Raw genomic sequence first — 25,723 nt, 5'->3', positions numbered from 1 at the left:
TCCAAATCTAAAAGTATGCTTGTAACCTCTGGAGTTCCTCAAGGTTCAATTCTTGACCTGCTTTTATTCTTACGACATATCAATGATATCGCTTTAGCTTCAAAGAGTAGCAATATAGACCTCTATGCTTATGACTCTACTAAAAATCAGATTATGATTTTAACTCCAGCAGAATTTAGATGTTGTGCAACAATGGTGCAATTTAAACAATATACGTCTCTTCATCCAAAGGAAACCAAACGCATGGTTTTGTTTACTAAACAAAAAAGTAACAATTGTAAAGAACTATTTTTAAGTATTTTCAAGCAAGTAAAATGTCAAGATGCAAAAATTTTGTGGTGTTTATATAGACAACACATTTAAACGGTTTGCACTAAACTTGACTCAAAAATAGCATTGTTGAGACGTATATTGTACTATATGACAGATGAAATGGAGAAAACAATTCTGTTATGCATATGAAATGTCAATATTTGGTTATTGTAATGTATGTTGTCAAGAAAATAAGAGTTCTTTAAAGAAAATAATGAAAATTTAAGGTAGAGCTGCAAACAAATATTTTGAATAAAACGTTCCAAACAAAAACATAAGATATGCTAAAAGAACTTTGGTGGATGTCATTTAATGAAAGATGTAACTTTCACACAAGTTGTCTTATTTACAAAGCTTGCAACAATTAAGCACCTTCATATATCTCTGAAATTTTAACCTTTTCCAGCAATGAAACATACAGTCTAAGATCTGCTGCTCATAATGACATTGTTATACCTTAACATCATACAAATTATGGTATAAAAAAACAACAAAAAACACTTTTGTTACAATGGTGCAAATGTTTGGAATTCAGTACCAAATGAAATTTGCTCAACATGTTTTCTAACATCTTTTAAAAAGAAATATGAAAAGTATATCTTGCATTTGACTGCCTAAAGAATCTCTTTGTTTATATCAGCTGAATTATAACTATGCCATTATAATATAATTATGCATGTATATATTATGTCACTAATTGATTGCCTAAATGGAAATTGTATAAATGGATACTTAAAGATAATGCCGTATAACGGGTTATTTTTACTGCTGTAAAAGTTTACGGAATTGGTGTAAAAACACATTATTTTATTTTATTCGATTTTAAAATTTATGAAATCACAAGGTCTACCAGTTTATTTGACTTTTTGTGGTGAATATATACGAGGCCAATATTTACCAATCTGATTTGGTCGTAAAAAATAGTAAAAATTAGCAGCAGAAAACTGTTATACGGTATCTATTTTAAAGGGTATTTGTCTAAGAATGAATGTGATATTAATTAGCATATGTGATTGTGTAAATTTTATTTGGTGGTGGTTGTTGTTCAGAAGGCCACATTTAAAAGTAAGAAGTATCATTTAGTACTATTCACTGATCTATATCTTCATGTGCTACCTTCTATAGATAAAGATGTTATTATTATAACAGAAGACAATCTACATTTTGTCTAGGGTTTTTTTGGCTGCTTACTTATGCCTAAAACTGTAATATTCTGTCAAGCATTTTTAGTACTGAGTAGTTCAATAAAATCTAATGGAAGTTGTTCATAGTCAGAGAAAAAATATTTATGAAATTTTAGAGAGTAATGTTCTGAATTACTTATCATAGCCAGAAGTCAGAAATTTAATTATTGGTGAATTTTTTATCTTTTTCTACAATTTGAAGGGAAATGCTACAGGATCTATTTTCTGCTTTGCTGAAATCTGGACATCTATTTGTCAGTTGTGTTTCAAGTGTCATAGATGATGGAAAAAATAGATCCTGTTTTGCCAGATATAGAATTAATGCTCATTAACTAGAAATAGAAGTAGGCAGATACAGTAAAACTCCTTTGGAAAACAGGTGATGTAGGTACTGTGACACTAGGAAAGTTGAAGATGAACAACATTTTACTCTTAAACTGTCTAAGTATTCCACTCTCGGGGCTTATTTCATCAAAAAAGTTTTTGAAAAGTGTAAAAACTTTTCGCTTCTATCTGGTATGAACAAACTAATATTTCCTCTAAGTAATGATGTGTCCATTTTAAACCTGTTAGCCAGATTTATATATGACTGTTTTTGTCTTAGATATAGCAATGAATCCAATTAAACCATCCATTCTCATAGTTTTGCCCGAGAGGGCCCACAACTGAAAATAAAAAATATTCTAAACTATGAAAAACTGAAGGCCTACCAAGGGTTACAAATGTTAAGAGGATACTGGAGGTAGATGTCATTCCAAAATTTGCATCATTTTTCAACCAATGATTACATGAACTGAAGGGGGTGGAGTATGGGACAGATGACAGTTTCATTTCACAAATTTCAAAATCAGAACAATAATGTTATGGTTGGTGTTTTTATGTATTTATTTACATTTTTCTATCAAATTTTGATAAATTTAAATTTATAATATTTATATGATATGATAAGTAACACATTAATATGTAACTTTCACTTTTTTTTTCCTTCTTAAAATTTTTCACTGTGATTATATACTATGTGTAGTTTATGGATGTTTCTTTGAAGTTTAAGTGGAATTTATTTTATAAAAGTTACTTGTTTTCCAATCCATTCCCTCAATATTTTCTTTGATGTTTCTTTGAAGTTTAAGTGGAATTTATTTTATTTAAGTAACTTGTTTTCCAATCCATTCCCTCAATATTTTCTTTGTAAAACGTATTTTGATTGATGTATGTTTTTATCAAACTTTGTTATCTTAAATGTACTACTCGTGTTTGTAAATATAATTGTGGAAATAAATACAGCTAGAAAAAAAAACATTCAGCATTTACTATGGTACATTGTGTGGCCAAATGGTTATTGTCACTGGCATGAGAACAGGTGCCCTCTCTTATAGTTGGGTGAAAAACTACAGTACAACTTGCATACAGGACCACCAATGGGAAGGCAAAAAACATGTCTCTTAATACAACATGAATTGTTCTTTGATACTGCAGGTAGTCTCTAAGTAGAAGTGGCCTCTTGAGCAAGTTGGACTGTACTTGAAATATAAATGTAGAATTCTTTCATGTGAAGAACTTGTTTTCTTTGTTTACAAAAGTTTGATGATATGAAATTAAAGTACCAAAGCCAAGAATTGAATTCTTTCGTAAATCATTACAGTACTCTGGAGCTGTAATTTGGAACAACATTCCTATACATATATGCTCATTAGATACGTTAGAAAAATTCAAAAGATTATATCTTCAGTGGCACTTCTCTGATATATATAATTAGAATACAAAGCAATATTAATAGTCACATGTTGTTATATTTTGAGTTTTTCTTGACTTGGTATATTTTAAATGTTTAAGGTTGTACAATTTTACATAAAATTGATTCATTGCCATTGCCTTTTGCTTCTTTCCATATTGTAATGTTCTCCATTCAGGTTTGTTATATCTGGATATAGTTTATTACATGTATGTTTGATGTTCTGTACATAGTTATACATTGTATACAGTGGACCATATTGTTAATTGGTTTTGAAAAATGTATCCAATGCCGTATATGTTATCCACTTTAAATAAAGTCGTTACTTACTTACTATGATTCTACCAAAGTCTTCCTCATGCACCCATAAAATATGAATGTCTCGGTCTTGTTATTTTGTGGCTTGAAACTTTTAAGAAATAAAATCAACTGTACTTGAAACTTGTTATACTTTATGCTCTTGTGATGTAAATAGTATATTGTCTTCGTGTTTTGTCTATGAGATTTCTTTAAGTAAACTTTAAACATCATTTGATTTTAGTTTATTTTATTAGTTTTTAGCTCACCTGAGGCAAAGGCTTATGGTGAGCTTTTGTGACCGCTCAATGTTCGTCGTCCATTCGTCAACATTTTCTAAAAAAATCTTGAAAACCACTTGGCAGAATTACACCAAACTTCTCAGGAATGTTCCTTGGATGGTCCCCTTTCAAAATTGTTCATAGAATTTAATTCCATCAGAACTCTGGTTGTCATGGCAACTGAAAGGAAAAACTTTAAAAATCTTCTTGTCCAAAACTACATGGCGTAGAGCCTTGATATTTTGGCATGTGACATCATCTTATGGTCCTCTGTCAAGATTGTTCAAATTGTGCCCCAGGGGTGAAAAGAGGCCCCGCCCCGAGGGTCACGAGTTTTACATAGACTTATATAGTAAAAAAACTTTAAAAAACCTCCTTGTCTAAAACCACATGACCTAGGCCTTTGATATTTTGTATGTAGCATTGCCTTGTGGTCCTGTACCAAAATTGTTCAAATTATGCCTCTTGGATGAAAAGAGGCCCTGCCACGGGGGGTCTCATCTTTTACATAGACTTGTATAGGAAAAAAAAAACTTTAAAAATCTTGCCTGGAACTGCAAGGCCTAGGCTTTTGATATTAAGTATGTTGCCGTTCCTAGTGTTTCTCTACCAAAATTGTTCAAATTATGTCCCTAGTTTCTATTTATTACCTCACATTAGAAAAGTATACTCTGATTAAGGTACTGTTCATGCATGGCTGTAATGGACAGATATCTACAAATACTTTTTAGCTCCACTATACAAAGTATGGAGAGCTATCCTACTCCACCCAGCTTCTGTGTCTTGCGTCTGCACCTTGGTTCAAGTTTTGATGCACTTTCTTTATCATTGTAAAAAACTCAATGGACTTGAAATAGTTATTCCTCATCATCACTACATCATGTAACACAAGGGTCATAACTCTTGCACCAATATTTTATGTATTATCTCCCCGTTTTACTTAGAATTTCAGATAAATGCTTCGATGCACTTTCACACCATCTCAGTTATTACTGAATTGATTTGATTCAAACTAAAAGTAGTTGTTCCATATCATTCCCCACATCATGTGACACAAGGTCCATTAACTTGCACCAATATTTCATGAGTTATGCCCCCTTTTACTTAGATTTTCAGATTGATTTTGGTGACTTTTCATTATATGTCATTACTTAATGAATCTGATTAAAATTTAAATTAGTTTTTCCAGTTCATCAACCTCATCATGAATTTTGGTGCACTTTCACTGTATCTCAGTTATTACAGAGAGGATTTGATTCAAGCTTAAAACAGTTGTTCCACATCATTTTAACTCGAGGACCATAACTCTTGCAACAATATTACATGAATTATGCCTCTTTTTGCTTTGAATTTCAGCAGTTCAATTTGGTGCCTATTCACCATGTCCCTTTGATACTTATTTAATGTTTTGATACACTTATCTTTATCTCTCTTATTTAAGAAATAATAAATATGTCCCTATATTTTATCAGTTAATAAAATATGGGCAGAAGTTCGGATGCGTGATTTAATATTCGCATCCGAACAACTGCCCATATTTTATTAAATGATAAAATTATTGGAACATATTTATTATTTCGATTCTAACCACGCAAATTCTTCGCATTTTACAGCACTACATTTTAGCTCAATACGTCATTCGGCTGGTCATATGCTATTACAAAAACCTCCCCACGAATGGAAAGCATAAAATGGATTTTTTTCCGATATTCAGTAAATTTTAAGTATTTTAAGTATTTATGGTCGGATATAGAAATCAGAAGTAAATACTTCACTAAAAATTATATATGCAGTTTCTAAAAATAGTACATGTCACCTACATGATGGCACTGAAACATACACGCCAGAACATTGCGGCATATAAACACGTAAACACTTGAGTCTGAAAGATTGGAACATGAATTATAATTTATTTACTGTTAAAGTAAAATCTTGTTGACATTTGTGGTTCCTACGACGCAGAAATTGTAAACTACGCACACGACCAGATATAGATCTAGATGCACCGACTTACCGGGCTGAAACATTTTTCTTACGGTAAAAATATAAACAAATAAATTCCATCATTTAGAAATTGTTTGTTTCAGAAAATTTGATGTACTTTTTATTACTACTACTTAGCACTGAAAAGGTAGAGTCTGCATATAATGGAAGCAGAATAGAATCTCACAGTCATGTTAAAATCGTAGGGTGGAATGGAACAGCTATATTTTATTGTAGATTCATGTATAGGCGATTTCGCTATATGTTTATATAGCAACTGCTGCGGATCATGTTAGAATACTTATTAACTTGCTCAGTAATCAGATCACATGAAATAAAAGAATAGAATAGAATAGAATATCTTTATTTGTAATAAGCTATCTATGGTCCATGAACAAAGCATCAATATTGATAATCAAAGTATATAAAACACAATGATAATATGACTGGTCACATTACAAATAAGAATAACATTACACAAATAAGAGAGACAAAATTTCAAACATATTTAATTGTAAACCGACCTGTATAATTTTTTTTTCATCTTTTCCGGCATTAGAATGCTTAAATACTCGAAAACTGTTTTCTTCTTTCAAAAGCCTTAAATATGTTTGTTGATAGTTTTCAGCTCACCTGAGCACAAGTACTAAGGGTGAGATTTTGTGATTGCCCGTTGTCAGTCTCTCTGTTTTAGCAATATTTCATGCATGTTATAAGAATCTTCCATTTGTTAAAAATGCATATGGAAATATCTGGTTCGAGGGTAACTGTTTAGGCAGTTATGAGGCTCTGCCAAGTTACCGCAAAACAGTTACCCTCGCGGCAGATATTTCCACCTGCACCCTCATGTAGTGATAGATTCTTTTTCTTTCATACTGTATTTTTCAGTTATAAAAAATGAAAAAAGCAAATGCTTTTCTTTTGATCACTGTTTTATTATAGTAGTACATGTATATGAATTTATGCATTCATTGGTGAATTATAGTATTGGAGTCATCATATACCCCAAAGTGCAAAAGTACTTGCAGGAATCGAAAATCGGTGGTTCTACCCAGGTGTCTGCTCGTGATGAAATAATGCACTGAGGGGCACCTGGGGTCTTCCTCCACCATTAAAACTGGAAAGTCACCATATGACCTATCATGTGTAGGTGCGTTGTTAAATCCAACCTACTCACCACGGTATCGGCGTCACACCTTGGTTAAGGATAACATGGTGTAATAGGCCTCAATTTCACCAAAAGCGTACATACAACTTGATAATGTAAGCTTTAAAAATGTCAAACTATAGAAATAAGGTGCATATTGACAAGTTATATAGAGACAGAAGTTTTCAAAACTTTCCTTTAGATTACCTCCCCTGATAATTTTGTTTTTTTTTATGAGTTATCTCCCCTGAAAACAAGAAAAAAAAAAATGATTATCTCCTTTTCCCTATGGGGAATTTTAAATTCCTTTTTGATTTTGTATCAGAATCATATAACGCAACTTTCTACCGCAAAAATTTCTCGAAACCAAGTTCAGATTCTCGTAATCAAAGTAATCAAGAAATTATATATTTCCAATTCGCATCAGTGTTAACTTCAATACCGATTATCTCCCCAAGAAATTATAAAATTTAAAAAATCATTTGGTGAAAAGTTTTTGATTTTGAATGTCTGTAAAGTGACCAAATTTCATTTAAATATTGCCATCCAGGTACAAGATATGAAATATGGCTATAACACCATGTTATTCTTAAGTTTTTCGTACCAGTTCACATTTTGACAAAGTCTTTTGAGATAAAGCTTAGAAACTTTCGACATTTGTGTACCATCACCATGTCCAGTTTTAGGCAAGAGTACATAGCTCCATCAAGGATTTTGGCTGAGTTATGCCCCTTTTAACTTAGAAATCTTGATTAATTTTTTTGTACCAGTTCACAGTTTATGTAGTGTTCAATGGCTTTGAAACTTAATCACATGTTTATTATAACACTTTCTATCTGCAAGAGTACATAACTCTGTCAACTATTTTTGGGTGAATTATGGCCCTTTTTGGACTTGGAAATTGGTACAATTTTTGTACAAGTCCATGTTTTGTCACCCTCTTTAACACGTGGCTTTGAAAGTTAGTTGAACAATTATTTTTAATCATGATTTCTATCTTTAGGCAAGAGTACATAATTCTTTCAAGGATTTTGGCTGAATTATAGCCCTTTTTGGACTTGGAAATTGGTTCAGTTTTGTTTTCGTACAAGTCCATGTTTTATCAACCCTATTTGACATGTGGCTTTGAAACTTTGAACACTTGCTTTTCATTATGATTTCCATCTGTAGGCCAGAGTACGTAACTCTGTCAAGTATTTTGGTTGAATTATGGCCCTTTTTGGACTTGGAAATTGGTTCAGTTTTCGTACAAATCCATGTTTTATCAAAACTATTTGACATGTGGCTTTGAACACTTGCTTGTCATTATGATTTCCATCTGTAGGCAGATGTACATAACTCTATCAACTATTTTTGCTGAATAATGGCCTTTTTTGGACTTGGAAATCAGTACAGTTTATCATAAAAGTCCATATTTTGCTTAACCTGTTTGTCATATGGCTTTGAAACTTTGATCACTTGTTAATCACCATAGTCTAGGTACCTAGGTCAAGGACTTAAGCTCAGTTTTTGCCCTTTTTGACATAGATATTATTTAAGTTTGGCATGCCATTCAATATTTTGCCTTTTAAACTGTTTGGTATATGGCTATGAAACTTTGAACAGTTGCTTACCATCATGGTCACACATTGCCATATGGTGCAAGACATATCCAAATCCACAAATGCAAGTACATTGTTTGTCTTATCTATTCTTTTTCTTTTGTGGGAAAATCTCTGGTAATATTTTGACCCTATACTTCTATCAATGCTTCGAATAGTCCGGTGCGCTATCAAAAGACAGCTCTTGTTTAACGTCTAAATTTCGAGCTACCGGTATTACTAGATGTGTTTCATACCCGCATTAACCTTTAGCCTGCTAGTGGCAAGTGATTCTGCCTTTGCGACCAGTGCAGACCACCACTATTCAGTCAGTAAATTTTCAGTGACACCCATTTAAATAATGTGTTACTGCCCAAACTGAATGAAAGACCAGTCCATTTTATGAATTTAGTAGAGTAATTAATAATACTGTAAAATCATTTAATTTTGTGGGCATGAAATTTCGTGGTTTTGGACAAAATGGCAATTTCATGGGGACATGAATTCATGAATTTTAACTTTTGAACATAAAATGAATGGGAATTTTACTTCTTCGTCAGGATTAAATTTAGTGGATTGACTCAACCACAAAATCCATGAAAATTAGTCCCCCACGAGTATTAATGATCTCACAGTACTCAGTATGTCTTTTTTGTATCTTTTGAATACTACAAGTTATACCTTAAATATATTCAGTATGGGAGATAATTCTACGTATATTTTAGAAATGAGTTACGACTCTTGTCATTTCATTTTCACCTATCATTGTAAAATGTTATTTTAGATTCCCTCCATCAGATTACAAGTTACTGTCTGAAAATCATAAAATGTAAAATATGAAAAAGTAAGTACAGAAATGGAGATTGTTCTATAAATATTCATGACAGGAGTTATTCTTCTTCTATTCTTCATTTTCACTTATTGCTATAAATATTCATGACAGAGTTATTCTTCTATTCTTCATTTTCACTTATTGCTATAAATATTCATGACAGAGTTATTCTTCTATTCTTCATTTTCACTTATTGCTATAAATATTCATGACAGAGTTATTCTTCTATTCTTCATTTTCACTTATTGTCATTTTTCACTGTTTAATGCCTTCAGATTCCTCTACTTGATTTAAAGTTGATAGTTGCCTACTGGAAGTGGGGTCTGTATTATTATTTCTGTGCTGATATCATTTCTAAACAGAGAAGATGTAAAAAATTTCAGGAAAATAATGTACAAATTTTATAGCAAAGTGATATTTCTTGTCAACAAAAGCTAAATTTTATATTATGGAAAATGTATGAAGTATGTCCTGCCCACTTTATCAACTTGTTTTCAAAGACTGATGCTTAGCATCAAAAAATTACATGTAGTTTTAATTTTAACATACTCTAATTTTTTAACAGACTAGTTGTCAGTTTTCTTAATTTTTATTAATTCAGTGGTGACAAAGACTTTTCTGCTGGTAATCAAACTTGCCCAAGAAAGCATGCCCTTAAATATTCTAAAAGTTTGGTGAATACTGGACAGGACCTGGGGACACTGACAATTTTCATAACTTTAATTACTCCAATGGCTATAATTCAAGAGTTGCTGAGAGTGTCTGATTGGTAATCAAATTTGTCCATGATATTATGCCCATAAACATTACAACCAAATTTGATTAACGGTGTATAGAAACTACTCCAGCTTGATAGCGAACACTGTCAATTTTCATAAGTTTAAAGACCTGCTCCAGTCCTACCTTTTAACCTTAAATTGTCACTGAAAAGGCATGATAATCCTGACTATGAACATTGACGCCTGTCAAAATAGAGTCTATTTTATATAAAATTCTATATAGAATACCTGTGGTTTTGCATGCTAAAGTGTGGCACATGGCGGTTAACTGTTACCTATTGTAATCATTGGTTACATACACACAATAGAATTTGAAAAGCAGCGGAGCAGGGCTTTAAGTAATTTGAAGGCCATGATAACTCCTGAAGCATAAAGATGGTTATTGGGCTTGGCCGAAATATGGCAATGAGCATTTTGATCAAGTTTGGTGAATACCGAATAAAAAACTGCTCAAGGTGCAGAGTCGACAACTTCCATGGACACTGCCTGCCTGTGGCCGCATAGGATAAAAAAACACATCCCATTTCATGGAAGTATGAACAAGTACAGAAAAGGAGATGTTAGCAACATGTCTAACCCTTATCATGCTAGATACGATTGATTCTGCCTTTGTGACCAGTGTAGATCATGTTCAGCCTGCACATCTGTGCAGTCTGCTCAAGATCTGCACTGTTCGTCAATCATTCATTATCATTTTGGGAAGCACCCCTTTTAACAGTTAATGGTACTGTCCAAATTAAAAGATGGGCAAGTCCATTATAGAAATATAGCAGGGTTAGGGTAAGCAACAGGTCTAATTTGCAAAAAACTAAAACAAACATGATTATTTTGTACATTGGTGAAGGTAGATTAAAACATTTGTTAAAACATTTCCAAAGCATTTAATCAATATATGATAAATGTATAAAAAGATGTCAAAATTAAAACTAAATGGTATTACCAACATTTAGGAGATAGTATTCATTCCTGAAGAAAGAGAAGATGAAGATGTATATTTTGGCAGCTGGTTGTCTGTTTTGGGTTAAATGCTGTCTTTCTTTGGCAGTTGTGTTTTGCTTCCACCAGATGTTGTTAAAGTAGCTAATTGCACATACATTGATTACGTGATTTGTCGTTGTGAATTAATCAATTATTTTATCAGCATAAGTATCTTATTTTGACATCTTACTTGCATTTTATAAAATCGAACCCCACATAAAAAAGTTCATCTTTTTTACATTTTTACTACATTTTCTTCACATACATAAAGAAGGCATAGCTTGCTTATTAATAATATGTTTTGTGGTCACCATTTCCATTATTTTCTTGTAAACTCTGTATAACGTATATTATGTTTTTATTTAAGAATTGCAGTCGCAGTTGATCAACTTGCTTGGGTCTAAAACTTCTATGATACTATGAAATACCTTGCAAACTGTGTACAGCTATGCTGTGTGTTCCATTTAAAACTTCTATGATACTATGAAATACCTTGCAAACTGTGTACAGCTATGCTGTGTGTTCTATTTAAAACTTCTATGATACTATGAAATACCTTGCAAACTGTGTACAGCTATGCTGTGTGTTCTATTTAAAACTTCTATGATACTATGAAATACCTTGCAAACTGTGTACAGCCATGCTGTGTGTTCTATTTAAAACTTCTATGATACTATGAAATACCTTGCAAACTGTGTACAGCTATGCTGTGTGTTCTATTTAAAACTTCTATGATACTATGAAATACCTTGCAAACTGTGTACAGCCATGCTGTGTGTTCTATTTAAAACTTCTATGATACTATGAAATACCTTGCAAACTGTGTACAGCTATGCTGTGTGTTCTATTTAAAACTTCTATGATACTATGAAATACCTTGCAAACTGTGTACAGCTATGCTGTGTGTTCTATTTAAAACTTCTATGATACTATGAAATACCTTGCAAACTGTGTACAGCCATGCTGTGTGTTCTATTTAAAACTTCTATGATACTATGAAATACCTTGCAAACTGTGTACAGCTATGCTGTGTGTTCTATTTAAAACTAGTATGAAGGAATATTTGAAAATGCAAAAAGATATCACTCAATACAGTAAGATTATGTGTTTTAAAATCCACATTTACCCTAGTTCTTTTAGTTCATGCTTTGTGTGCAAATGTACAGTACGCAGTACCTTTGCAAAATAACTTGCATTTTACACACCTATGCTAGGGACAGGAAAAAAAGCGGTCAAAACTGGGCTATATATGGAGCTGCTGTTGATGAATGACTAAACATATCGTGTAGAAAGTGGTATCCTACGGTGGCATAGAGGGGACATAGGAAACATGCGCACATGATAGCTATCACGTTTGCACATGTTACCTATCACATTCCCATGTGGTAGCTTACACATGGGCACATGATGAATAAAATCTTTCCTATGCGAACATGATAGCTATCACGTGCGAACATTATAAATAAAATATTTCCTATTCAAATGTGATAGCTTTCACGAGTGAACGCGTTAGCTACCACATGGGAACGTGATGGTTATCATATGCACACTTGTTGATTAACACGTTTGCACATGGAAGCTTACATGTGCGCACGTGATAAATAAAATATTTCCTGTGTCCACTCTATGCCACCGTAGTATCCAGGTGTCACCTCATTATTCTTCTACGTTATAAATATATGACTTTAATTTTTTGATTGTTCGCTTAACAAACTGTGGAAGTGCCAAAGTGTTGTAGGAGGAAGGTACGGTGGCATAGAGGGTACACAGGAAATATTTTATTTATCACGTGCGCAAGTGTTAGCAAACACGTGTGCACATGTAAGCTGACCAATGAGTAAACGTGAAACAGCTGCCATTTTTGATAATGGAAGTGGGTTACAGGGAAACACTAATCGGTGAATTGTTTGAAAAAGGGTTGAAAATGGACTATGGAGTTTGCATCAGTCTACGGCATTTGAAGAGAATAATAAAGTTACTTTGACTGAAAATACGGAATTTTACAGACATTGATAGCGCAATCCACTTTATACAGAATGAACTGTGGCAATCCGGTCAACTGCACGGATATCGTATGCTGGCAGCTAGATGTAAGGAAAATAATTTGAGTGTACGTACAGATGTGCGTATCATTTTACATCACTTGGACCCGGTAGATGTGTCTCTGTGGAGAGCAAGATGTCTTCGCAGGCGTGCTTATTCAGCTGCTGGTGGCACCTAGATGGCTACGATAAACTCGGGCCGTTTGGGCTTTGTATAAGCGGTTGTATTTGACTGTAGTTTTTCCAGACGTATGATTTAACTTAAAGGAAAAGGGGGCTTACTGATAAAATTATAAATGTTAAACTAATTGCGCATTCACTTTACTTAATATTTCCTGACAATTCAAAACTGTTGTATTCATTATCTCCAAAAATATGGTCCCTTAATGATGATCATGTATACAGACTTTCATATTACAATTTTGAAAACTGTGAAAGTAGTTCACTCCTCAAGATTGCTTTTGCTAATACAATGATTTTGGGTACATCCAAGGGCTATAACTCTGTCATACATAACCAGAGTTATGCACAATTGTACATACTTCATGTTGATCAAGAATCCAAAGTTTCAAACCAATACTTTTTTGAGAACAGCAGTAGTTTGCTAATATTGCAAAAACTACATACACTGATTACAGTCCAAGGGCTATAACTCATGCATAACCCTAACCCCATTTAAATTGTCACATGCTCATTTCCACTTCATATTTATCATGGGTACCAAATTTCAACCCAGCATTGCAAAAACTGTAGTTCACTTCACACAACTGCTAATGCTAATTATGGTGATTTTATAAAAAATGGAATTATCACAATTCCAGTAAACATCGTAATGAGTTACTCTCATTAAAACAAAACCATCAGCGAAAGAATTTTAAAAATCAGAGAAAAGGTTAAAAAATTATGGCGATTTTAACTAGACCTTTAACACTGAATAGGGCAGCTTGTTTTAGTGTCCTGGGATGTCATCAGTTTATGTGAACATTATTTAGTATTATTTATATAAGATTTCACAATGTTTCTGCAGGTGAAACACACTTATTACTGTTGGATTACATGTGTAGTAGTACCAAAAAGGAATTGAAACATACTGCAAGCTTGGTTCATAACAAGAGCTGTCACAGGTGACATCACACTGGACTATTTCAATGCTGGATAGTGAAACTGGGCACATCTGAAGAAGCTTGAGCTGTCACTGGAGTGTTTAATGACTCCAATGGTGGATAAAGATATTGCACAATAGCTCGAGTCTGTGTCAAAAATATTAAGTTATAAGAGAGAAAGATAAAGTGTTACAAAACACTAAATAGATAATTCTAAGCAAAAAGGGAACATAATTCATTAAATATTGGTGAAAGAATTATACACTTTGTGTCATATGATGTGGTGATGATGTGGAGCAACTACTTCAAGTATGAATCAAATCTATTTAATAATTACTAAGATATAGTGAAAATGCATCAAAATTAACCTCAAATTCTAAGTAAAAGGGGGCATAATTAATGAAATATTGGTGCCAGAGTAATGCACCTTGTGTCATATGATATGGGTGATAAGGTGGAACAACTGCTTTAAATTTGAATCAAATCCATTTAGTAACAAGAGCTCGTCGAACACGAAATACCCCCCTTGATGCAATCAGTAATTGCACAAGGAACAGAAATTATATGCTCACTGTAAACAAAAGTTCTACCATTCTGGTTTAATCTGACCTTTAACCTATTAACCTAACAAGAGATTACAGAGAGATCTTTGCGCCATCCACAGAGCCATTTTTGAATGTTCCAAATTTCAAGACTAGCTCAAGGTCAAAATCAAGGTCAAATTTCATTTCGGTACAAAACAAAGTGTATGTGATCCAAATTTGAAAGCTGTGGCTTGAGAAATGTGACAGTAGGACACTAGATCAATTTCAAGGTCAAAGTTCATTTCGGTAGACAGAACTATGCATGTGCTTCAAATTTGGAGGCTGTAGCTTGAGAAATGTGAAAGTAGGTAATAGGTAAAAATTAATGTCAAATTTCAATTCAGAACACAAAAATAAATATGCATGCAGTCCAAATTTGGAGCCTGTAGCTTGAGAAATGTGAAAGTAGGTCACTAGGTCAAAATCAAGGTCAGATTTTATTTCGGAACACAAAACTATGCAAGTGGTCCAAATTTGAAACTTGTACCTTCAGAAATGTGAAAGTAGGTCCCTAGGTCAATCTCAAGATCAAAGTTCATTTCAGTACACATAACTATGCATGTGGTTCAAATTTGAAGGCTGTAGCTTGAGAAATGTGAAAGTAGGTCACTAGTCAAAATCAAGGTCAAGTTTCATTTCGGAACACAAAACTATGCAAGTGGTCCAAATTTGAAGCTTGTACCTTCAGAAATGTGAAAGTAAGTCCCTAGGTCAATCTTAAGATCAAAGTTCATTTCAGTATACAAAACTATGCATGTGGTTCAAATTTGAAGGCTGTAGCTTGAGAAAAGTGAAAGTAGGTCACTAGGTCAAAATCAAGGTCAAATTTTATTTTGGAACAAAAAACTACGCATGTGGTCCAAATTTGAAGCATGTACCTTCAAAAATGTGAAAGTAGGTCACTAGGTCAACAACAAGGTCAAAGTTTTTTTTCGGTACACAAACCTATGCATGTGGTCCAAATTTGAAGGCTGTAGCTACTGAAATGTGAAAGTAGGTCACTAGGTCAAGATCAAGGTCAACTCATGTCAATGTTCATCTTGCCACTCAAAACTATACATGTGGTCCAAATTTGAATGATGCAAGTTATGGACATGAAGATTGTAAGTTTTTCCCTATATAAGTCTATATGAACCATGTGACCCCTTGGGCAGGGCCATATTTGACCCTAGAGGGGTTATTTGAACAAACTTGGTTGAGAACCACTAGATGATGCTACATTACAAAATATCAAAGCCATAGTCTTTGTGGTTTCGACAAGAAGATTTTCAAAGTTTCTCCCTATATAAAATCTGGAAAGTAGATCCCTCGGAAGCACCGAGAACAAGGCAAATAGTGAAAATTGCAGACTCAGTTTGATTGAGTCTGTTCATGGGCAGTAATGGAAAATGCAACACTGCCCACGCCCCCTAGCACCGGCCTAAGCAGTATTCAATCTTCGAATCTAAATGAGTTGAAATCAATGATCCCGATGGACCAGAAAATATAACAACACTGAGTTTATAAGTCTATTTAAACCATGTGACCCCCAGGGCGAAGCCATATTTGACCCTAGGGGAATAATTTGAACAATCTTAGTAGAGGACCACTAGACGATTTCATATACAAAATATCAAAGCCCTATAGGACCTTAGGTTTTGGACAGGAGGTTTTTCAAAGTTTTTTCCTATATAAGTCTATATAAACCATTTGACCCCCAGGGTGGGGCCATATTTGACCCCAGGGAAATAATCTGAACAATCTTGCTAGAGGACCACTAGATTGTGCTTCATACCAAATATCAAAGCCCTAGGCCCTATGGTTTTGGACAAGAAGATCAGAAACCGTTCAACTGTTCCTGGCCAATGTGACCTTGACCTTTGACCTAATGACCTCAAAATCAATAGGGGTCATCTGCTGGTCATGGCCAACCTAATATCAATTTTCCTGATACTATAGGCCCAAGCAGTCTTGAGTTAATGCCTGAAAACCATTTTACTCTTCCTGGTCACTGTGACCTTGACCTTTGACATACTGACCTTAAAATCAATAGGGGTCATCTGCTGGTCATGACCAATCTCCCTATCAACTTCTGTGACCTTAGGCCTAAGCGTTCTTGAGTTATCATCTGGAAACCGTTTAACTGTTCAGGGTCACTGTGACCTTGATCTTTAACATACTGACCTCAAAATCAATAGGGATCATCTGCTGGTGATGACCAACCTCCCTATCAGCTTTCATGATCCTAGGCCCAAGGGTTCTTGAGTTATCATCAGGAAACGGTTTTACTATTCAGGGTCACTGTGACCTTGACCTTTGACATACAGACCTCAAAATCAATAGGGGTCATCTGCTGGTGATGGATGACCAACCTACCTATCAACTTTCATGATCCTAGGCCAAAGGGTTCTTGAGTTATCAGGAAACGGTTTTACTATTCAGGGTCACTGTGACCTTGACCTTTGACATACAGACCTCAAAATCAATAGGGGTCATCTGCTGGTGATGACCAACCTCCCTATCAACTTTCATGATCCTAGGCCCAAGAGTTCTTGAGTTATCATCTGGAAACGGATTGGTCAACATTCCGACCGACCTACCGACCGACATCTGCAAAACAATATACCCCTCCTTCTTCGAAGGGGGGCATAATAACTGAGACAGAGTGAAAGCACACCAAAACTTTAACCTGAAATTTTAAGTAAAAAAGGAGATAATTCATCAAATAACAACTTGTCCATGTGGTGAAGAAGACAGACTGCGGAGCATATACTTCAGAGATGTAAAAGGTATGACAAGGAGCGAGCTGAGACTTGGCCGATAGATACCTCAATCCACCAGAAACTGTATGGAGTCATTGAGGATTTTTCGTAAAGGCTACTGGTCTGACAGTGTAGTCAAGAATGACAAGAAGAAGAAGAAGAAGAATCAAATATTGATGCAAGAGTTATGGCTCTTGTGTCATATGATGATGATGAACAACTATTTTAAGTTTGAATCAAATCCATTTTTAATAACTGAGATAGAGTGAAAGTGCATCAAAACTTTAACCTGAAATTCTAAGTGGGGGATAATTCATTAAATATTGGTACCAGAGTTATGGACCTTGTGTCATATGTGGGGGATTTATAGGTTATTAGCTTTGTATCGGGAAATATGCACGAGTTCTTCAGCGGAAATATTGCGCGACTTCAGGAGCACAATATTCTTCCGCTGAAGAACGAGTGCATATTTCCCTATGCAAAGATAATAACCTTTTTATTACATACGCATCTACACGTATATATATTATGTAAATATCATAAATATGTTCAATAGCCTGAATAGGATTGACAATACTGAACTAAATAGAAAAAAATACACTGAATTACGTCACGCACCCGATATGAAATTCAGGCGTCAGTGTATGGAAAAATATTGACGTTTCCCGTACCAGTGTAACTTAACGGGGAATAGAAACGAGTATGTAATAAGATGTGGAACAACTACTTTCTGTCTGAATCAAATCCATTTAGTAATAATTAAGGTAGAGTGAAAGTGCATCAAAACTTTATCCTGAAATTCTAAGTAAAAAGGGGGGATAATTCATGAAATATTGGTGTGAGAGTTATGGCCCTTGTGCCATATGATGTGGCTGATGATGAGGAAAAACAATTTTAAGTTTGAAACAAATCCATCAAGTAATTACAGAGATAAGGAGAAAAAAGAGAAAGTGTAAAAAAAACTTTTAACCAAGGTGGGGATGCTGAAGGACGCCGACGCTGAAGCTGGGTTGAGTAGGATAGCTCTCCATATACTTCGTATAGTCGAGCTAAAAATAGATATGTTGTACAAAATATTGTACAAAACAGCTGATGCATAAGAGGGGTGAATATGGTGGCATCCATTTATGTTTAATACTGAAATAACAAATCTTCATAACTTTCTTATTTCACACTTTTTTCACCTTAATGTATGGTTCAATAAGCTTGTTCTAAACAAGAGGGCCATGATGGCCTTATATTGCTCACCTGTTATCATTGCACTTGAGGACAAGAAGGTACTCAGAAAAAATATCTAAGTCCAAAGGACAGGAACAACAAAGGGAAGAAATTTAACCAAAAAGAATTTTTTTTTAAAAAGTACAGATATGTCAAAATACACCTAAAAATTGGAGGTACCATCCATGTTGTACCACAGAAAAGTGGTCTCGGTTTTCCCTACGGCCAATAATAAAAAAGTTACTAAAAATATGCTATTTATAGTAACGTAAAAGGGAAGTAATTAACAAGAAAATTATTGAAAGTGAACAAAAGAAGGATCTGCCAAATAAATCTGTTGACATAAATGAAATTTCAGATCAGTATCTTCATTAGTTACGGAGATATACCAATTTTAATTTGAAATAAAGGGAGGTAATTTGACATAAAATCAGTCCATAGTTATCTACCCTGATTGGCTCAGTCCAACTAATGACAATAATAAAATTTCAAAAAGTCTAAGTACTTACTGATATAAATCCATTTTGATTACAATCAGGGGAGGTAATCAGATATAAAATGACTCTGGAACCTACGATTGGATCTGATTTGTCATGGAATCCAAGATTTATTGTTGTTGAAGATATTTTGGAAGTTTGTATCAAATAAAACCATAAATGAAGTCTCTATATGGCTGCAAAAGCCAAAATAACCAATTTTGGACCTTTAGGGGGGCCATAACTCTGGAACCCATGATGGAATCTGGCCAGTTCAAGAAAGGAACCAAGATCTTGTGGTGATACAAGTTGTGTGAAGTTTGGTTAAAATCAAATCATAAATGAAGCTGCTATTGTGCAGACAAGGTCAAAATAGCTAATTTTGGCCCTTTCAGGGGCCATAACTCTGAAACCCATTATAGGATCTGACCGGTTCAACAAAAGAATTGAGACCTTATGGCGACACAAGTTTTGTGCAAGTTTGATTAAATTCAAATCATAAAAGAAGCTGCTATTGTGCAGACAAGGTCAAAATAGCTAATTCTGGCCCTTTCAGGGGCCATAACTCTGGAACCCATAATGGGATCTCAACAGTTCATGAAAGGAACCAAGATCTTATAGTGATACAAGTTGTGTGCAAGTTTGGTTAAAATAAAATCATAAATGAAGCTGCTATTGTGCACACAAGGTCAAAATAGCTAATTCTGGCACTTTCAGGGGCCATAACTCTGGAACCCATAATGGAATCTGGCCAGTTCAAGAAATGAAACAAGATCTTATGGTGATACAAGTTGTGTGCCAGTTTGGTAAAAATCAAATCATAAATAAAGCTGCTATTGTGCAGACAAGGTCAAAATAGCTAATTTTGGCCCTTTCTGGGGCCATAACTCTGGAACCCATATTGGGATCTGGCCAGTTCAACAAAGGAACCGAGATCTTATGGTGATACAAGTTGTGTGCAAGTTTGGTTAAAATAAAATCATAAATGAAACCACTATCGTGCAGACAAGATATTGTTGATGGATGCACGCAAGGACTGACGACAGACGACGGGTGATCACAAAAGCTCACCTTGTCACTATGTTACAGGTGAGCTAAAAATGGCACGTAGGATGATCAGCAATCCCAGCAAGTCCAAGGCCCGGGCAATAACTCTGAGCTGCACCAAAAGTCTCATGTACATTTGCACATTGTGTTGATCATGAATAACAAGTTTCAAGTTTGCAACTTGATAAGTCTATTTATGTTAACACTTTTATTTTTAAGTTTTAAAAATGCTTTTATCTAATCCTTTTTTAACCTTCATTTCTTTTCAACGGTAATCAATGATAAAACAAAAACGATACTACAAATGATTTTTATTTTGAGATCAATAAATCAATGAATCACAGACTGTAAACATAAAACATATGTAACTATACTAAATGCCAAATTAAGTCTAAGATAGTGTATCATTTTTGTTCCATACATCACACTATTTCTATTATCTGAAAACAAACAGGGACTAGTAAACAACATAATCTCATAAAATGTCTCAATCTAGACAACTGTCAGCTATATGAAAACAATAACTACTTAAGGAGGTAGGTTACCTTCATATTTGTATGTGCGCATGTCCAACCGGAAGCTAACGTGACGATTTACGACGACGTTTACGACAAACCAAATGTGTTTGTAAATTCATTCTTCTGAAAACAAATCATGAACCTGTCTTTGATCTGATGCTTTATGGTTTAATAATGCAGAAATAATGAATAAATTGCCGCAGAAACGCTTCAAAACAATGTTGCCTTAAAATGACGTCATTGACGTCATGTGTCAGTTACCGCGCAAAATTAATAGCTTTTGTCTTGAAAGTACGTTATTCTGTGCATTTTCTTTATTTTAACTAATTTCAAATAACCATTATTTGCTGAAATATTTTTTATGAATCTTTTGCTCTGAATAATAATCAATATTTTGCTTCTTTTATGTAGTTATATTGAAATGTTATGCGGAATGTAAGAAAATGGATGATGATAAGCAATGTTATTTGGAATATAGCTGGATGAAAGGTTACTTGTTACGGCCATTTTCAAATAAAAAATCTAGCAGTGTGATTTGTAATACCTATTTTTCAGGTTCCGTTGATAATCTGTTACTTATGTACTAAAACTAAGATCTAAAATTGTTCAAATTTCAGTAGAAAATTGTGGTTTCTTGAATTGAATTGATGTTACCATGGAAACGAAGCCCGTGACCTATGTTTCTAAATGTAAAATTTAAAAGCGTTGACACTGGTCTATTTAAGAAACACAGCTTCGGCTTTTTATTTTCATTTCAACAATATCCATGAGAATAAGTGTGAAATTTGTTTAAATAAATGCAAATAACACGAAAATATAACTTACGTTAGAAATAATATGTTTTAAAGCTACATCAACTAGAAAGATAATCTTATTCAATACTTTTTATAAGAAATTACGACAAAAAGCAAGATATAACCTATTTTAAACATCTCTGTTGCCATGGTTACTTTAAACTTTAAGAAAAATAGGGTACCATGTAACGTGCTTGGTATTTTGCTAATAATATTACCCAAATATTCCATACTGGTCATTAACAGAATGGCGCTGAAGCCGTCGAAAACACCTATTTTTATACATAGTTGTTTAAAAATGAGAGAAAATGCGTTACCATGGAAACACGAGCCCCGCGACATATACATTTTAAGCTTATATTAGAAAGCTTACGCGCATATTAGTAAAATTATCAATTATGCAGACTTCTACGGATATCAATGAAACTAAAATACACTGAAAAGTGTTAAATATCCGTATTTTCCTTCTTCTTTCAATATGAAATACCTTTGGAGGGTCATGTTCTTCAAACCTGGATAAAAATTGAACTTGAAGGGACAGAGACAAACGAAATTGAGATTGTAGTAGTTAAAACTTCATATTACACGAAATACAAAAAAATGCTGCGGTTCAACTAATTTGAATTTACCCTTGTAACAAGGTAACCTACCTCCTTAACTGATATTCAAACAACTGGAAGTATTACTATAAAAAATAAACAATTTTTTTTTAACAACATTCAGTTGCAACTAACAAATAGGGCCATAATATTTCACGACTAGTAGATTGTTCTACTGTTAGCTCTGGTGCTCTATCGCTGTAACAAATAGAAACGACATACATGCTACAGCTCTTCCACAGATCACTGCTGCAAACTTTCATGTAGACCAACTCAGTTAACTTAGTAAACACCAAACATGTGCAGGAACATATACACTTGATGGTGATCAAATATACAGAGTTTAAAGTCAAAATGTCAAACTGATGATTTTTAGAAATTTTTTGGAAAATTTTCTGATGTATAACCAAGTAATGATTTGAACAAATTTTGTAGAACTCTACTAGGCAATGCTACATGTCAAATATCTAAGACCTAGGTCTTCTGGTTTATTTTTAGAAATTTTTTGAAGATTTTCCTATGTAAAATCAAGTGACACCTGGGGTGCAGTCAATTTTGACCCCGGGGATCATGACTGAACAAATTTTGTAGAGGTCTATTAGGCAATGCTACATGTCAAATATCTAAGCTCTAGGCCTTCTGGTTTATTTTTAGAAATTTTTTGAAGATTTTCCTATGTAAAATCAAGTGACCCCTCGGGTGGGGTCAATTTTGACCCCGGGGGTCATGATTTGAACAAATTTTGTAGAGGTTCACTAGGCAATGCTACATGTCAAATATCTAAGCTCTAGGCCTTCTGGTTTATTTTTAGAAAATTTTGAAGATTTTTCTATGTACAATCAAGTAACCCCATGGGGCGGAATCAATTTGACCTCAGGGGTCATGATTTGAACAAATTTTGTAGAAGTCTACTAGGCAATGCTACATGTCAAATATCTAAGATCTAGGCCTTCTGGTTTTTTTTTAGAAAATTTTTGAAGATTTTCCTATATAAAATCAAGTGACCCCTGGGGCGGGGTCAATTTTGACCCTGGGGGTCATGATTTGTACAAATTTGTAGAGGTCCACTAGGTAATGCTATATGTGAAATATCTAAGCCCTAGGCCTTCTGATTTATTTTTAGAAAATATTTGAAGATTTTCCCATGTAAAATCAAGTGACCCCTGGGGCGGTGTCAATTTTGACCTCTGGGTTATGATTTGAACAATTTTAGTAGAGGTCCACTAGTTTTTGAGAAGAAGATTATTGAAGATTTTCCTATGTAAAATCAAGTGACCCCTGGGGCGGGGTCAATTTTGACCCCGGGGTCATGATTTGAACAAACTTGCTAGAGGTCCACTAGGCAATGCTTCATACCAAATATCAAAGCTCTAGGCTTCTGGTTTTTGAGAAGAAGATTTTTAAAGTTTTCCCTTTCGGTTGCCATGGTAACCAGAGTTCTGCATGGAATTCAATTCTTTGAACAATTTTGAAAGGAGGCCACCCAAGGATCATTCCTGTGTAGTTTGGTGTTATAGAAAATGTTGACGGACACATGACGGACGACGGACATTGAGCAGTCACAATAGCTCACCATGAGCCTTTGGCTCAGGTGAGCTAAAAAGTAAAAGTGGTTTGTACCACAATATGGCTTATGCTAATACGAGGGCTGTTAAAAAATAACGTAGACCTTTGCTGTCAAACATTGCATATTGTGTAATGATAATGTGAAATATATCACTGTAATTCGGAATCTTTCTGTGATTTGGTCATATATGTTTTGTAACATTTTTGCTGATAGGCGAAGCACGTCGAACGTTTTTATTACCATAGCTATATACGCATAACCGGTGCAGTTGCTTTTTGATCTGTTGTGATTTGAATTAGATTGCTAATGCCCGCACTAATAGTATACTGTGGACCATATTGAAAATTGGTTAAACTTCAAATATGTTATCCACGTAAAATAAAGTCGTTATTATTATTATTATTATTATACTCGTTTGTCCCAAAGAGCAACAACACATCATGGAGACATGTACCTAGAGTATGGCGTCATTCCGACCTGGGAGATGGAAGAAAACAACGTTTAAACTAAGTGAGTATTACTGTTTATAATGCATGTAATGTTGTCATTGACTCGCATACTTAAGAAGGCAGATGCCTAGTTATGGCAAACAGCAACTGAAAATCATAAGTTAATGAAGCAGACGCCACAACAATGTTCAGTCATCTGTGTTATTATTTTAAAGTGGTACTAACGATGCTCAAATTGACCAGAATTGCTTAACAAGAGGGCCATGATGGCCCTATATCGTTCACCTGAGTTAAGTTGCTTGAACAAATTTCTTTGCTTAAGCTTCAGAAACAAGAAAGTAGGTCAGTAGGTCACATTCATAGTCACTGAAAGTCAGTTTTCAGATCAGTGTGCAAAACTATACATGTCATCCAAATTTCAAGGCTGTATCTTAAAAACTAAGAAAGTAAGTTAGTAGGTCAAGGTCAAAGTCTGGTGACCCTTATCACTTGGGGTTATCAGGTAATTATAATTAAACAGTTAAACTGTTTAGGAAATATGATCTATAATTTTTTTAAGTATTTTTCCCTATATAACTCGTATATCAAGTGACCCCTGGGGCGGTTCCCCTTTTCACCCCAAAGGCATAATTTGAACAAATTTGTTAGAGATCAACTCTGCAATGATTCATATAAAATATCAAAGGCATAGGCCTTGAACTTTCAGACAAGAAGATTTTTTTAGAGTTTTTTCCTATACAAGTCTATGTAAAATTTAGGACCCCCAGGGCAGGGCCTCTTTCACCCTAGGGGCATAATTTGAACAATCTTGGTAGAGGACCACAAGGCAATGCTATATACCAAATATCAAAACCCTAGGTCTTGTGGTTTCAGACAAGAAGATATTTAAAGTTTCTTTCCTATACAAGACCATTTAAACCGTGTGACGCACGGGGCGGGGCCATATTTCATCCTAGGGGGATCATTTGAACAATCTTGGTACAGGCCCACTATATGACGCTACATAATAAATATCACAGCCCTGGGCCTTATGGTTTTGGAAAAGAAGATTTTCAAATTTTTTCCCTATACAAGTCTATATAAAACAAGTGACCCCTGGGGCGGCGTCATATTTGACCCTAGGGGGATAATTTGAACAATCTTTGTAGAGGCCCACTAGATGATGCTACATACGTAATATCAAAGCCCTAGACTTTATGGTTTTGTACAAGAAGATTTTCAAAGTTTTTACCTATGTAAGTCTATATAAACCATGTGACCCTGGGGGCTGGACCATATTTGACCCTAGGGGGATAATTTGAACAATCTTGGTAGAGACTCACTAGATGATGCTACAGAACAAATATCAAAGCCCTAGGCCTTGAGGTTTTGGACAAAAAGATTTTAAAAGTTTTTCCATTCAGTTGCCATGACAACAAGAGTTCTGCTTGGAATTCAATTCTTTAAACAATTTTCAAAAAAAGACCATCCATGGATCATT

Source organism: Mercenaria mercenaria, chromosome 7 (genome assembly GCF_021730395.1).
Source record: "Mercenaria mercenaria strain notata chromosome 7, MADL_Memer_1, whole genome shotgun sequence".
Taxonomy (NCBI): domain Eukaryota; kingdom Metazoa; phylum Mollusca; class Bivalvia; order Venerida; family Veneridae; genus Mercenaria; species Mercenaria mercenaria.
This window is presented reverse-complemented; position numbering follows the sequence as displayed.